Here is a 14,965-nt window from a genome sequence, read left to right on the forward strand (position 1 = left end):
AAGTTGTGGCCACCCCATTTAACCTATAACTCAAAATGTTTTTAAAACATATAAAAGCATCTCCTGCTGACCTTTGAGTCCTAAATTTCGTTGGCTGTGGAGAATCCAAGGGTTGTCACTGCAAGGATTGCTGTTTGGTCTCCAGATGTGCATACACACACACACACACACACACACACACACACACACACACACACACACACATCTATATACGTCCAATATTTATCAAAATCTGAACAGTCATTGTGTCACAAAGCGTACAGGAGAATTGTTACTATTATAGGATTACTTTTAATATGTTGTAGATGGAAGTCTGCTAGTCTTCAGATTTGAAAATTCTCTCTTGTGATATGATCCATAAAATCACAATGAATTCTGCATCACATTAAAGGTGTTCTATTTTGTTGATTCTACATTTTGAATAAGTAGGAAATAAACGTTTACGAAGCTATTAGCCATGTAAACATTTTGACCTAAGAAGAAGACTGGATGATTGTGAAGCATTAACAATAATAAGATTTCAAAAGATAGAAGCCTAAATGGCTATATTTAGAGATGGAAGTTGCTTTTTATCAGTGATCCTTTGTGAAATACTACCAGATATTCTATATGAAAACAATTCTGCTTTATGCTTTTTATCGAGCCTTAAAGTCCAGATCAACATGAAAAGCATGAAAATGATAGGGTTTTATAGTGCTGCTTTGAACTGCACTATTATAAAATGCAGGTATCATTACCTAAGAGAATTATTTTTTTAATCTTTAGCAAATGTTTCAGTGACTTTCCCAGTGTCAGAATTGTTTCCAATAGAACACATTCCATTTAAGTTCATAAATTCATCTGAGGCCCGATACAGGCAGGCAGAAAGGAGTGCCGAGAAGCCTCCTCTTTCTGCCCCATACAGAGGATGCAGCATCCAAACGCTGCGGCCTCCATCAGGACTTTTTAGTCCGTGTGCTGAGTGCACCAATGACTCAGGCATGGCACGGTGAGGTTTGGACGCTACGCTGCACCTGCATGTGGATGGGGCCAACCCATGATGGTGCAAGTGGTGCATGGTAGGTCTCAGGAGCATGATGGCGCAGTGGTTAAATGCCTGTACTGCAGCCACTTACTCAAAACCATAAGGTTGCGAGTTCAAGACCAGCAAAAGGGCTCAAGCTCGACTCAGGCTTGCATCCTTCCGAGGGCGGTAAAATAAGTACCCAGATTGTTGGGGACAATTAGCTTACAGTTGTAAACCGCTTAGACACTGTTAGTTCAGTATGAAGTGGTATATAAATGAAGCTGTTTTCTGTTTTTTTGTTTTGACCCTCTTCACCCCTGAGCCCTAAAATCAGCCCCAGACTGCCACTTTCTGGCAGTATGTACCGGGCCTGAGTATCATACATTTATTAGGCCAACTCAAAGGTCACAAAGAGTATAAAGTTTTGAGAGCAGCAGATCATTTCATAATTCAAGATTGTACAAAAAAGGGGGGAAGGGCGGGTAAGAAAAGAAAGCTGAGCATGGTTCCCCCACCCTACCTCAATTCTTGCTTCTTGCACCTTTATCAACTTCTGGTCACCCAAGTTATGATAGTGGTTAAACCAGACAGGTCAGGTTAACATCAACACTCTACTTAAATACAGCGCGCCCGCGTCATATGCGGGCACGCTTTACGCGGACTTGAGCTTACGTGCTCAAGCCGGGGGGCGTGCGGGGGCAGAAGGGGCGGCACGTCCCATTCAATTGAATAGGGTGGTGCGTCCCATTCAATTGAATGGGTGCACGTGCCTGTTGCGCCCCGTGCACAAGCCCCATTGTTTCCAATGAGGCTTGAGCATAGGCAGAATTCGCCTTACGTGGAGGGATCCAGAACAGATCCCCGCATAAGGCGAGGGCTGATTGTATCTTCAAGTCTGTAACAGGGTTTCTATGCCTTGATTTGGAACCTCCAAAACTATTGCCACATCATCAGCAAAGACTCTTATCTTAATTTCTTGTCCTTTCATCTTAATCCCCTTTATCTTTGGAGTGTTATTAATAGAAGAGATAAAATTTTTGATTACAGTTATAAATAAGAGAGGAGAAATAGGACACCCTTGTCTTGTGCCCTTGTCTATAATGAATTTCTGGGACCTTCCTTTGTTTGTGGTTAAGTAAGCTCTTTGATGATTGTATATCTGCATTATGGAATTTATAAAGTTATCTCCCATTTCCATTCTTTTTAACACTTCTATTAGAAAATCCCATCTTACACTATCAAAAGCTTTCTCCATATCTATAGCAATTAGAGCACATTTTTCCTCATTTTTTACCAGGTAGTATTATAAGCAGTTAAGTATTGTTCTAATGTTCCTAATTTGTCTGCCTGGTAAATATCCGTTTTTCTCCTTTCCAATTATTGAATTTAAGATCTCCTTCAGTCTATTTGCCAGTATTTGCGTATATATGTTATAATCAGAGTTAAGTAAGCTTATTGGTCTGTTATCAGTCAACAACAAACTATCCTTCCCCTCATAGGGTATTAATGTAATACTGGCCAGTTCTCATGATTGGGGAACCCCTTCTGAGTTTATGGAGTTAAACAATATACAGAGGGTCAAGTACGTAGTTCTGAATGATTTTTTTTTATAATGGGCAGCAGTAATACTGTCCACTCCTGGGGATTTCCCCTCTCTCAATTTGGATATTGATGCAATTATTTCTTGTTTAATTATCTTAGCATTTAACATCTCTTTTTGTTCCCTAGAAATTTTCTTAATTATTCTTGAGTCCAAATTTCTTCTCATTTTTAACTGAGAGTCTATAGCCGTGATGGCGAACCCGTTGCATGCATGCCACGGGTGGCATGCGTTGCCATTTCGCCAGACACAGGGGGTGAGGGAGAAGGCGGAACGGGCGCGTGCCCCTTCCACCTCCTCCCATTTTCGGGCCTTTCGGAAGCCAGAAAATGGCACCTGGGAGGAGGAGACAGTGCACACGTCTGGCTCCTCCTCCCAGCTTCCTTTTCCTCGGCGCGAAAGGGCTCCATGGAGCCCTTCTGCATGGAGGAAAGGGCCGAAGGGAAGGGGGCTGGGACGCGTGCCCAGCCTCCTCCTCCTCGGCCTGCCTTTTTTGTTCTTCCCGTATTTCCAACTTAAAGTTTTTCTTAAATTCCCGGAGCTCTTCTAAAATGATTGTGTTTATATCAGATTGTTTATTCATACAGTCTGATGATCCCCTTCTCTGGCCTTGTTGGCTTTGCTGAGTCCAGTTCTTGTTAACCTTCCTGTTTCTGGTGTTCCTTGTTTCCATTTAGAATGGGCAAACAATATACAAGACTCAGTTGTGAAGATAGTAGTACAGCTTCTGCTACTGTCAGGTGTACAAGGGCTACTCCCCAGTCTAATTGAGCTTCACCTGATTTCTTTTACACCTGTAGGCAATCTTTTCAGCCATGTAAAAAGAAAAGAGTAGCAAAAATAAAATCTTTCCACATCCTCTTCTTTTCCCCCCATAGATTTCCCCTATTTTCAAAAACCACAGTTCAGTTTCCAGCCAAATAGGCCAAGTCTATGAAAGTATGCTTTGAACTTGTACTCAGCCCCTCCCTCAGTCTACAGTGTTAGTTTGTATCCTTTTCAATATCCAAATGTCTCACCACTTGTTCTTCCCAAATCCCCCTTGTCTTGAAGACCGAGTTTCATTTGGTGCTTTGTCAAGCTCTTCTCAAGTCCACTGCTCCTCGTAAACAAACAATAATCCCAGTCTGGGTCGCCACCAGGGATACAAACAGTTGAAAAAGTTGCTACCGAGACTGGTGTCTAAACAGACATCAAAGTCACTGCGTCGGCTGTTCTTCGGCTCTCGCTGAGTCCTCTCTCTCCCCCTTCTCTTGTTGAGGCAGAAGGAGCTAGGGAAGGACTCTCGAACCCCCAACGGGCCCTCGAACCAAGCCTTGTCCGGCTTGGATACCCTCTGTACCTCCAACAGATAGTGAGTTGGGACAGTAAACGGGTTCCATAGTGGTCGATCGGAGACCGAGCTAAGCTTTTCACCTCCTAGCACCTTGGCGCTGCAACTGGAAGAGCCTCACTCACATCACTAATAGAATTCTTATTTGGGAGGGGCCATGTTTTCGCTCCCCCCATAGGTAAACCACTATGGCAAAGCCTCATTTGAATGTCTGCAAACTATTTCATCTTAAGATTCTAAACATGCAGACAGCTTCCTGTTCTGTGCAATACCGCATCTTGCCTAATGATGAGATCCAAAAATCTAAAAACATTATACAGTTCTGTTGGTACAATCACCTATGTGGGAGGTTGCCATTGCGTATGGCTGGTGATTGTTGCTGTGACCAACTGTGGGATCCCTTCCTCACATATTGAGAATATTCAGGTTGCCAAATATTGAGATAGCCTCTTTGACTGGTGAGCACCTTGGTTCAAAGCTCCTTATGAATTTGGTCCAGTCACTATCTCTCAACTTAACACATGCAATTGTTGTGAAGATGAAATGGAAGGGCTGCATATACTGCCTCAGATTTCTCAGAAGAAGAGTAAGTATTAATGTAATAAATAAAATTGGTAGGTTGGCGCTACAGTATTTCCAATTTTCTAAACAATCACACACTATAATACCCAGGCAATACACAAAAATAACAAAACTAATAGGTACATTGCCTATTAAATATCATCATTATTTTTTCCTTTCAATGAAAAAAAATGAATATTTATGACCATCCCAATGCCATCCCTAGAGCATCCCATTGCAAAGCTATCTAAATACCCCAAAGTCACCAGATCCCATCTGATCTTGAAAGCTAAGCAGGGTCAGCGTCAGCCTTGGTTAGTACTTGGATGGGAGACTGCTGATGAATACAAGGTGCTGTAGACTATAGTTCAGAGAATGGTACTGGTAAAACCACTTCTGATAATTATTACTTGCCTAAGAAAACTCTGTGGAATTTATGGGGCTGCAATAAATCAACAGGCAACTTGGAGGCACATAGACATGCATGCACACAAGTTCCACTGCAAGTGCCCTCTCTGTGTTTTTACCTGGCTAGTCTTTCTTTCACCACTTTTCTCTCTGGGATTCTTCCTCTAGGGAATTAAGTGGGTCTGATGTCTCTATCAAGTTGTAAAATAATGGGATTCTGTAAAAGCTCAGTTGGGTGCTACCACTGTTCTTTCAACATTCAAAGAAGTGCAAATTTAGCTCCCCATCCACCTTCATGCATTATCAACTTTTCACTAGTGGCCTGAAGAGAAAGAAGCCGTTAATTAAAGCCTATTCAGATTCTTATGGTTAAGTTACCTCAAATGAGCTAAAATAATTTAAACTGACCACCCACCTTCCACATGTAATGGAATTCCTGAGCTTAGCCATCAAAAGGATAACACTTCAAACAAATCAAATAAATCTACCAATGGAAAATTTCCTAGAATATGTGGAAATGGAATGTACTGAATTTGTAATAGGACATGGAACAGTATTTTTAAATCTTGCACTGGGTCATTTATTTTGCAACTCTTTAAGCAAGCGCAGAGAACCTTTTCGCCCATGGGTTTCACATGTGGCTGTGTGCCAGTGACTTTATGTCAGGCAGGAACTAAGGAATTATGAGAATGAGAAATGCCAGAGCTAGCCTTCCCCTTCTCCACACACTTAAATGCAGCCTCACATACAGCGTTCCCTTATCCACAGTTTCTCTCTTATACTCCCCTCTCCTCACACACACACACACACACACAAGTGCACACAAACATTCATATTCATGGGTTAACCTCTCTGTCCTTCTACAGGACTTTTACCATTAATTGTATGGCTTCCACTTGTTTATCACACTGAACATGAGTCAGCAGTGTGATGTGGCAGCTAGAAAAGCCAATACAATTTTAGGTTGCAACAATAGGAGTACAATGGGCCCTTCCCTTATGTGGGGGATCTGCATAAGGGAAATTCTGGGTATTCTTGAGCCCCACTCAAAAGAATGGGGCTTCTGCCTGTGGCACAGCACGCGTACCATTACCCCTTCTGGGGTGCTCCAAGCCTTCTTTCAGCATGGCTTTCAGCATATGCTGAAAGCCACATAAGTATAGTATCTAGATCAAGAGAAATAATAGTACCATTCTATTCTTTTTTAATCACCTGGAATGCGTGTCCAGTACTGGGAACCACAATTCAAGAAGGATATTGACAAGCTGGAGCATGTCCAGAGGAGGACTACCAAAATGATAAATGGTCTGAAAATCATGCCCTGTGAGGAGCAGCTCAGATAGCTGGGCATGTTTAACTTGGAGAAGAGAAGGTTAAGAAGCCATTTTGAAGGGATGTCATATTGAAGCTGGAGTAAGCTTGTTTTCTCCTACTCCACAGTCTAGGACATAGAGCAATAGAATAATAGAATCATAGATCTGAAAGAGACCTAATGGACCATCAAATCCAGCCCCCTGTGTTACAGAAACTTACAATCAAAGGACTCCTGACAAATGGCCATCCAGCCTCTGTTTAAAAACATCCAAAGAAGGAGACTCCACTACACTCTTAGGCAGTATATTCCACTATTGAATAGAATCAAAATACAGGAAAGGAGATTCCACCTAAACATTGAGAAGAACTTCCTTACAGTTAGGGGTGATTCACATTGGAATATGCTGCCTTGGAAAGTGGTGGAGTCTCCTTCTTTGGAGGTTTTCTTTGGATGGCCATCTGTCAGGACTGCATTGACTGTGTGTACTTGTATGGCAGGGGATTGGACTGGATGGACCTTGTGGTCTCTTCCAATTTTGTGATTCTATTAACTTTTCTTGTGGATTCCTATCACTTTCTGAAGAGGAGATAGCAATTTGTAACCTGATTTTCCTTGTAAATTCCATTTAGAAATTCCTATCTTGTGACATGGCACCAATGCCAGGCTCCCTACATTAGTCCAAAGGTTTAATTATCACCAGGATCACAGCAGACATGGTAGAAGAATGGGACCCTTTGCTTCCTTGAAATGATTCTTGCAGAAATTGATTTTCCCCCTCCCCTTGATAATGGTATTTACTATATATATATATATATATATATATATATATATATATATATATATATATTCACATTAAATACAAAGAAGCATTTATAAACACATCTCATTTGTCCCTAATGGCTATTTTACCATACTTTTTATGTTATCTGCACACAATGTATGGTAAATCTTTCTTCTTTTTTGTTGTGTTGCCTTTACATTTTTCTGACTTATGGGAACCCTAAGATGAACTTACCACAGATTTTTCTTGACAGGGTTTTCTTGACAAAATTTGCTCAGAGGGGGTTTGCCTTTGCCTTCCTCTGAAGCTGAGAAAATGAGACTTGCCCACTGGGCAAGAGTCCCTTGTCTAATGTCAGAAACCCTGCGGGGTGGGCCCCTCTTTTGCAGAAGCTACAAACCATCAGTAGCTACATCTGAGTAGAAGGGTAAAGAACATTTGCAAAACTTTTCACTCTCAGTGAGACAGATGCCAAGACAGCCTGCTGAGAAATTTCCATCTTACACAAGAAATTAGTCCCAACAAGAAAGAAGTGGTTTTCTTTTAAACTAATGTTTCCAGCATTTGTGAAAAAATGTCTCTATGCAAAACTACTGATTTTTTCCCCTTTTCTGGAACAAAGCACATACACAAATAGTAAGCACAGAAGGACTGGATGACAGACCTTCTCCCCTCCCCCAAAAGATGCAAATAACCCATCCAGTGCCTCTAATTTTTAAGAGTCCATGTGACAGGGCAGCAGATGTCATATGTTTGTGCAACTGGGCTCCTACACAATTCTCACAAAAATAATTTTTGCCAAAGTAACCACTCTTGCTGAAAAGACCAAGAAAAATCCATCTCACAGGTAAGGAGGAAAATGATGCTGATGCTCATGTTCATGTGTGAAAATGTTGTTGCTCATTTGTATGAATAAGACAAGGAAGCAGCAGGAGAATAGGACTGCTGAGTCCTGTTATTGCATAGATATCAACAGATTGTGGTTTGTTTGTTTGTTTGTTTACGTATGCAGCAAGGTTGTACCTTTTTTCTGTAACCTGTTCTGCCCTCCAGATGATGATGATTGTTACCATCAGGAAGCAAGCAAACAAAACAGAATTGTAAATAAGAGCCTAGCATGCCAGCTGAAAACCCATCACATCTCTGGGGAAAATATTTCTACTGAGGGTGGGATGAGAGGATTTGAGGTGGGGGGAGAGAGATACAGATGTCAGGATATGGAGGGAAAGGAGACAAGAAAATATTTCCTTTGGCGATTCTGTTTCCCTTTCTGGGGGGAAAATGGGACTGTTTTCTTCATTCTTTATCCCAACTGACAAGTACAAGCACTTTGGGCCCTAACTGGATGTGAACATTGTCAAAAGGAATTTGGACTAAAGGGAGGCATCTGCAGTTCCTTTCCAATTGTGATCAACACTGGAGCCAGTTTTGCTAGCATGGCAGGGTGGCTGGTGGGCAGACACCAGCGCAGATGGGAACTTCACATACTGTACGCATCATGACCAACTATAAAAAGAGTCACAATGAATCAGTTGTTACCCAGCAAGTCTCCTTGGAACCTTCACATCCAATTTCAATCTAACTGACATCCATAGCTTACAGTAAGCTTTTGTGTTTAAGCACTGGTACAGTATTAATGCAGGAGCAGAGTAACTCTTCTGGATTACCATGGTACAGATTTCAAGCACAGATCTCAGCCAGTTGTTCTGAAGGATGGAGTAGCTGACAGGGGAGACTGCCTGGGTAGTGAGGAGGAAAGTGTGTGTAAAATAGTATGCAAGGGTTGGGGGGGAGACCTAAGATGTTGCAGTAAACCATGAAAGAGCAATTCTCTGCTCTAGTTAAATGCTTTAGTCTCAGTAGACAACTGAGGATAAAAAGAAAACAAAATTGAAAAGGGAGGCAATTAAAGCAAACAGCTTAACTTTCCTTGTAAGGTGAGTCAATGGAAAGCCACTGTGAGGTAAACTGACAATCTGGAATGAGTTGATTTGGCAGTGCATTGCTCAGGTAAAGTTTTGACAGTAGCAGCATGAGAGTTCTGAAGTGAAGTACTATGAAAAGGTAAATTATGTTTTGTATTCATGACTGAAAGCATTTTATTTTAAATCTGACGCTGTCAAGGTGGCGATGCTAGCTTTATGTACCAGTGCCTCTAGCCTTGCAATGTGACTGAGGCAACATGACAGCTTGTAATAAGTAATTTTTATACAGTTGCATTTATCACTCAAGTAGGCTTGGCAATATTAAACACAGACCTTAAAATGCTTCAGTAGTGAAGGACAGGGGCTGGAGGCATTTCGTGTGTGTGTGTGTGTGTGTGTGTGTGTGTGTGTGTGTGTGTAAGAGAAAGAGATTAATTCTCACTGTTTTATTCTTCATAGTAGTGTAGAATGTAATGTAGAGGGAGGATTTTCAACTTTTCTGCTCTGTTCTCTTCAGGCTTGTTTCTGTTAATGTAGCACTTTTTAAGATATGCAGCAAAATGCCTCCAAATTGTTAATACTTCACTAAAAGGTTATGAATGGAATGACCCCATTTAGCTCAAAGGAAGTTGATTTAGGTTTTAATGAATTAGACATTACTGCCACTTCCCAGCAAAAATCAATTGCCTCAATTAACAAATTTCCACCATTCTGAACATTTACAAGCAAAGGCCCAGAGTCTTGTGTCTGGTTCTGTCTTGTTCTCAATCTCTTGCTAGTTCCCTCACCTCTTTAACACCTTAGAGTTTGCCCTTGCATGACATGGTGGTGCTGCTGGTTTCCTTTGCAATGAATGGCAGGTGCCAAAATGCATGGCTTTGCTCAATTTTAGCCTCTTTTCTATTTCATCATGTTTTAAGTGATAAACAATCCATTTTGAATAGGACTGGCAGCCAAGGAGTTTTTTCCTGCTCAGACCAATAAAGACTGGTGTGTCTAGGAATCAGTAGCGAAACTTGAAAAGCTAGTAACTGCCACCAGCTCATTTCTGTAAGGTTGTTGTGACTCTTGGGTCTTGTCATCAGTTTCTTCCCTGGATCTGATCTTTCTTCTGTATCTAGTTCTCCTAGAGTCCAGTCTCAACTCTTCAAGTACCAAACTGTTATTTAGGCTCAACCTTAAATCCAGTATTATAAAACTGAAACAGACTATGTGAAACACGCAAGAAAGAAAAGAAGAACCTAAAGTTTGAGAATAGTGTTGCTTTCCCACAAGTCCACCACATATGGTAAATAGATCCTTGCTCTTTCTCGCATTTCCAACATAAATTACTACAATTACTATACATTTTGCTAAGTTTTTCAGGAGTTAAATACCAACGAAAAAAGATCTTATAATAATTTTCCTTAATATTTTGACTGCTAGTATATTTCAGCCTCTTTTTCCAGGGTATATTTCCACTGATCTAACTCAATAGTAAAACCAAAATTCTGAGACCATTTGATCATATTTTCTTTGACAGCTTCCTCTTCCAAATAAGAATACATTTAAAAAGTCTTGCTAATATGGAAACTTTGTTTGAGATTAATTCCTGTTCTAGGTCTGATTCTGTTCTTCCAATGCCATATTGTCTTTTATCCATAAGAAAACGCTTTCTTAATTGTCTATAAAAGAACCATGACATATCATATCCGTGATCAATAAGACTCATGTTTTAATCTCATAATCGGTTGTAACTATCTGGATCAATTCCTTATATAAGATCTAATTTGTCTCTTCTTTGGAATTATATCTGAAAAAAAGCTTCATGAGTGGATGCCCAAAGGGGAATCCTCATACATATTCATTTTTTTGTACTTTTCCCAAACCTTAAATAAGAAATATCTCCCAAAATGATTATTAAAGTCTCGATTCACTTTATCCTTATCATAAAAGAGGTAGGTGTGCCAGCCAAATCTTAAATCCACGCTTTCCAAATTCAACAAGTCCTCGTCTTTTAAAGTCATCCAATCTTTTATCCATGATAAACAAGCAGCTTCAAAATATAATCTTAGATTTGGCATGGCAAGCCCTCTTCTCTCTTTTGCATCCTGGAGATGTTTCATTTTTATTCTCGCTTTTTCCCCCTTCCAAATAAATTTTGAGAGTCCTTTTTGCCATTCTTTAAATGGCATTTCATTTCTAATAACTGGGATTGATTGAAATAAAAAAAAGGAATTTTGGTAGTATCTTCATTTTTAACACAGCAGTTCTTCCCAAGAGAGAAAGATTCAAGTTTTTCCAGTTTTCCAAATCTTTTTGCCACAATTTATCATAATTATTAACAAATAATTCAGAATTTTTATTTGAAACCCAAATGCCCAAATATTTAACTTTTTTATTTAAATTAAATCCTGTAGCTAATTCTAACTCTTTAGTTTCAGCTATAGTCATGTTCTTGGTTATTATTGCTGTTTTGTCTTTATTTATTTTCAACCCCGAGATTGATTCAAAGACTTTAAATTCCTTTATTAGTTCTTGGGAATCATTAGTTGGATCACTAACAGTCACCATCAGGTCATCTGCAAATGCTCTCGTTTTATGTTCACTTCCTTTAATTTGTATACCTTTTGTCTTAGGGTTATTTCTTATATTTTGAAGTAGAACTTCCATAACTAATACAAAAAGCAAGGGTGACAGAGGGTATCCCTGTCTGGTGCCTTTACATATGTTTATCATTTCAGTTCTCTCAGCATTGACATTTAATCTGGCATATTGTTTTTCATAGATAGCTTTAACCCAATGTACAAGTCTGTCCCCCAATTCTAATTTTTCCATAACACAAAATAACAATTTCCAAGAGACATTATCAAAGGCCTTCTCAATGTAAAAAAAAAGCAGCAATTTTCTTATCAATATGTACTTCACGGTAATCAATCAAATCTATAAACTGCCTAATGTTATCTTTAATGCATCTTTTAGGGAGAAATCCTCTTTGATCTCTGTGTATCAGAGATGGTATTACTTTTTTAATTTTCTCAGCTATGATGCTTGCAAATAATTTGTAGTCATTGTTTAACAAAGAGATTGGCCTATAGTTCTTGACTTGTGGTGGATCTCTTTCTTCTTTGGGGATCAATGAGATTACTTCTTCTTTCTAAGTTTAAGAGAAGCTATCTTCTTTTAAGCTGTTCATCATATCTTTTAAAGGTCCAATTAGTTCCAATTGAAATATCTTGTAATATAATGATGGAAATCCGTCTGGACCAGGAGCACTCCCAGACTTATTACTTACTCTTGATACAGTCAAGACTTCTGTTGAAGAGATTGGTTGATTCAGAAAAGCTTTTTGTTCTGAGGTTATTTTAGGAAGATCCGTGTTTTTTGCATAACTATTTACCTTTTAAATATCTTCTTTTTTCTGGTTGTATAATTTTTCATAAAATTTATGAAAGATTTTATTTATTTTGTTTTGTTCTGTAACAGTAAGCTTACCATCTTGAATTTTCATTATAGTCTTTTTTCCTTTTTTTCCCTAAGCATATAAGCTAATCATTTCCCGGGTTTATTGGAATATTGAAAATTATTTAATTTAAGATATTTCAGCTTTTTCTCCATCTCTTCAGTTAGAAGAATTGAGAGTTACTTTTGTAGACATTTGATCTCATTGTTTATCTTTACATTTGAAGAGTTATTTTGAAGTTCCTCTTTCTTTTTTCTTAGCTCCTCCATTATTGTCGATGTCTTTTCCTCTCGTCCTTTCTTGTATTCCACGTTTTGTTTTATAAAGAAACACCTCATCATCGCTTTCAAAGCTTCCCAAGTTATAATGTCATCTGTTTCTTTTCCCACATTTTCTCTAAAGTACCACTTAAGAGCTCTCTTCGCTTTCTCTACGTTCTTAGGAAGTTATAAATGTTTTTCGTTCAAAGTCCAATGAAATGTGGGTTTGGGTTTTTTAACTTTCAAAGATATGGGATTATGGTCTGACAGAAGTTTTGGTAAAATGTCCATCTTCAAAATTTGCACAGTCAATGTTTTAGTAAGTAAAAAAAGATCAAATCCCGAGAAGGTTTTATGACTGTTAGAAAAAAATGTGTAATTTTTTGCTTCGCCATAGACGTGTCTTCTTATGGCTATTAATTTTTGGCTTTCCATTAACTTAAAAAAGGATGTGGGGAGTTTCCCTTGATTCTTTTTTCTTCTTTTGCAATCAGATCTGACCAGTTTCGGGTTAATTACTGCATTCCAATCCCCCATTATTATTATTTCTGTATAGTCTAGATTAGTCATCAAATTATGTATTGATTGAAAAAAGTTCTCTCTTTTCTCTTGTGGTCCATATATTCCTACAAATAATATTTTTGGCCTTGTATCATTACTTTTACCCCAATATAATGACCATTTTTGTCATTCAAGATTTCTTTAGCAGGAAATGCCTGTTTTACATACATCACTATCCCTTTTTTCTTTTTTGTAGAAGATGAAACAAATTCATTGCCTAGCTTTTTATTCTTTAATAATCTTATATCTTTTGTGGGTCTCCTGTAAACATATGACATCTTTTTTGAGTTTCCCTAAATAGTGGAAGATCTTCTTTCTTTTTATCAGAGCATTTGCTCCCTTTATGTTCCAAGATAGAATGTCCATATCTAAATTTTACCTTCAAAGGGGTTTTACTTTCTATTAAACTTTACTGGTCTTCCTTCTGTTCTTTTTTCCTTTCTTATTAATATTATTCCCCCCTTTTAAGGTTTTTATAGGTGCGCCGAAGGGGCGTAGCGTCCGGACGTCGCACAGTGGAAGTGACGCCGCGAGTACGCGGCCGTAGAAAGAAGCGCCATTTCAGCACTTCTTTCTTTCTGTGCCCGGGAACTGCGCGGTTTGGACCCTTTGGTTCCTGGATGCAGCAACCGGCAGCGGCGAGAGACCGCCCGTTTTGGGCGATCTGTAACACGCCATAGTTACCTTTTTCCCCCGAGTCGAATAGCTCTTCCTCTTCTAATGGATCATCTTGATCATCCTCTTTAGCTTCCTCTTCTCCATTAGAGATGTCATCCTGTCCTTTTCCCTCAGTTTCACTTAGCTGTGATTCTTCTGAGGATTCAATTTCTAAGGTCTTTTTTATTTCCATTCTCCATCTCCTTTTCTGGTTCTAGCTTATCCAACACCATTCTCTATATTTTTAACATGCTTTGGCCCCAAATCCTTGGCTTTTTGTACCATGTTCAGTCTGAACCATTTCTGGTTCCATTTCATTGAAATTCCTTCCAGTTTTTCCCATTTGTAGAGAATTTTATATTTATTAAGATTTGATGTTATAAATTTATAGTTCCCTCTTTTTTAGAGTATTCTTTTAGGGATGTCCTTGAAATTTTTTATCTCAAAGTCTTCTATTACCATAGGGCTTTCATAACTTAAAAATAATAGTTCGTCCCTTATCTTTTTTCTCACAAAAGAAATCACAACGTCTCTAGGCAGGCTCTTCTCTTTTGCAATCTGAGAGTTGATTCTGAAGGTTTTATTTACCTCTTTAATGAAGTTTTGATAGGGAATTTCCATATATTCTGCTAATGCTGGCACAAGATATTCATAAAGATTTTCATGTTTCATTTCTTTTAATCCTCTTATCTTCAATAAGTTTTCCCTTTGCTTTAATTCATCCAGAGTTTTCAGATCCAATTGAGATTCCTGCTGTTGTACTATTAATGCTGATTTTTCTTCTAAGATTTGGGATTTCTCTTCCAATTCTTGTCGTGACTTGACTTATTTCAATTCATTGTTTTTTTTTAAAGAGAAATAGAGATGGATATTGGAATAAAGATTTAGATGGTTGGACACCTGGAGGGAAATTGTTTTTTTTTTAAGCCTGAATTATGCTACGATCCTTGAATTAGTTGAACCATGTGTGTGCATGTGGGCATGCATACGCATGTATGTATGTGTGCATCTGTCAATAGAGGGAAGAAGGTGGGGTGGAATGGAATCAGAGAGCCACAGCAGAAAAAAAATTGACTACTGGAGGAAACTACATTAGTTTTAAGCCTAATATCAGTT

At 38.8% G+C, this 14,965-nt stretch overlaps 1 long non-coding RNA gene across 1 annotated transcript in view; it reads left to right on the top strand.

Annotated features, from left to right (window-relative positions):
• Nucleotides 1–7,765: 7,765 nt before the first annotated feature.
• LOC121931136 overlaps nucleotides 7,766–14,965 on the top strand; it is a 29,435-nt gene continuing 22,235 nt past the window's right edge. Inside the window, exon 1 of the long non-coding RNA XR_006104079.1 lies at nucleotides 7,766–7,851. This is a non-coding gene — a long non-coding RNA (uncharacterized LOC121931136). The remainder of the gene's footprint in view (nucleotides 7,852–14,965) is intronic.

The sequence above is a fragment of the Sceloporus undulatus genome, chromosome 1 (assembly GCF_019175285.1).
Source record: "Sceloporus undulatus isolate JIND9_A2432 ecotype Alabama chromosome 1, SceUnd_v1.1, whole genome shotgun sequence".
Taxonomy (NCBI): Eukaryota; Metazoa; Chordata; class Lepidosauria; order Squamata; family Phrynosomatidae; genus Sceloporus; species Sceloporus undulatus.